Source organism: Cyprinodon variegatus, unplaced genomic scaffold (genome assembly GCF_000732505.1).
Source record: "Cyprinodon variegatus isolate N-32 unplaced genomic scaffold, C_variegatus-1.0 Scaffold354, whole genome shotgun sequence".
Classification (NCBI taxonomy): Eukaryota; Metazoa; Chordata; class Actinopteri; order Cyprinodontiformes; family Cyprinodontidae; genus Cyprinodon; species Cyprinodon variegatus.
In genome coordinates this window covers 833,573-835,779 of record NW_015150807.1, presented here as the reverse complement: position 1 = coordinate 835,779, position 2,207 = coordinate 833,573, and positions in this window count along the sequence as shown.

The window sequence follows — 2,207 nt, the reverse complement described above, 5'->3', positions numbered from 1 at the left end:
TGCTCTGGTGCGTAGGACCTGCTCATGTGCAGCCATGACGTAACAATGTAATAAATACATGTATATTACATGTACGTAATCAATTTAGCACTTTTAGCACATCTGTATTATTCTGCTCTGTTAATATAGTTTTCTCTATATAAATCCATCACTTTTCTTGCGATAGATTTATATGATATGTCATATTACATGATTTAGCGACTTTCCATGACTTCATAATCAGGGCTCAATGTTAACCATTGCCCGATCGCCCAGGGCAAGTAGTTTTTATTGTCGGGAGAGTACAAATTTCATTGTATTTGCCCACCGGGCAAGTGCAATGATCGAAAAAAATATATATTTTATCACTCAAAATTACTTTAAAATTACAGACATTCGATGAAAACGACCCAGAAGCATTGCTGGCGCCAAATTTTGTTGTTTTGTACACATTCTCGCGTCATTTGAAATGAAAGCTGAGGGTCCTGCTGAGCTCACAGCACAGAGCGGATCAGACAGAGAGATGAGAAAGTTCTGTCTTCCAGCAGAGCAGCTCCGAGGGGGTGTTGGCCCCTCTGGCCCCTGCGTTTAGCCGGCCTTGATTCTAACAGGTATGGAAGGACATGCAGCTAATGGAGCCAGAACAGGAACCACATGGAGCATCTACTCTACCACTGAACCACCCAGAACCCCAATAGAACCTGAACTGGATCAGAGGCAGGGTGACGCTAAGGTTTTTTGATGCTGGGAGGACGCCACAGAGCTGCAGATGAACAGGTGCTGGGAGAGTTCTGGTTTTTGAGCAACATGATGAAGCTCTGAATGGACCCAACCTGCAGCTCCACAGGTAGGACTGTGTGGACAAAGACACCAAGGAGCCCGCTGCAGTGAGGGCTGCTTCTACAGCCAGGTTAGATGAACTCTCTGATAACGATAAGAAAGAAAACAAACATACCATAAAACAATCTTGTTATTTAATCAATCTTGTTATACTCTGACTGCAATCGACAGATAAGGTTGATGATGCTGGAATTAAGAAGTTAGTGAATGACTTCCTCATAAAAGGGGTTCAGTCTGAGCTGCTCTTCATCCTTTAAAATCTGATAAANGTTTTTTAATGTTTGCGTAGAGAATGAGAATGAAGGTGCTGGAGTAGGAAAGGGAGGAGGAGGCGAGACTGACAGGCAAGAGACAGGTGAAAGATAGGAGAGACAGGACCATGAAGGTGATGAGGAAGCAACAACCAGCGTTTATAAACAAGAAGGGGACATTAGTGACTTAGGGGGAAAGCATGATGGTCCTAAACAAGTGAAGTTGTCCCACTATCCCCAGCACAATTTTGGAGTAAAAAAAAACTTTCATTTAATTCAAAATGGTTTGAAAGCTTTTCCTGGTTAAAAAAGAAAGCCTTGTCATCAAGGATATGCAGTGTGTTTTCAACTTGCTTGATAACATCATGTTCCCAACACTAACACAGGTCATCCAGATCTCCCTCACAATCACAATCAACAACTGGAGTTGTGAAAGGTCATTCAGTGTGTTGAGAAGGCTCCACACTTGGCTGAGGTGCACAATGGGATAAGCCAGGCTCCATCATCTTGCTATTTTATAAGTTGAAAAGGAAGAACTTTCTAAGCTGAGTCACAGTCTAGTGATTGACCACTTTGCAAAAATGAAAAATAGGAGGTACACTTTAATGCTCAAAAAATAAAAGAAAAACTTAGTTCATGTTAAGTTAAACTTTCACCTGAACTAAAACTCCGAAACCTAGGGTTAGGTTAATGATTAATGATTACTTCAGAATGTGTATAAGGAAACTTTTTATTTTTAAGGTTGGTAATGTCTTATTTTTTATAGCTGCAATATTGAAAATGTTCATGTTTGTTAAAACAAATATGCTCTTACACTCATTGATATCTCAACTGGTAATTGTCATGATGCGTGGTTGGTTTGCTAGCCCAAGGATGCAGAACTCACAGACTCAGAGGCAGGGTAAAGTCCAATATTTATTTGGATCAGCACAGGGTTCTGCCCTGGAAGGCAGAGAGGACAGAAAACAGGTTAAAATCAGGGATCAAAAACTAAACTGAAAACTCACGGGTTCGCTGGTTCAGGCAGGCAGAGTAACACAGGAAACGGACATGGCAAGGCGTGGCAAAACGTGGCTAACATGAACCAGCTCCCAGGAGAAGAATCCACATCGTAATTTTGGTAGGAATTTATCAGGG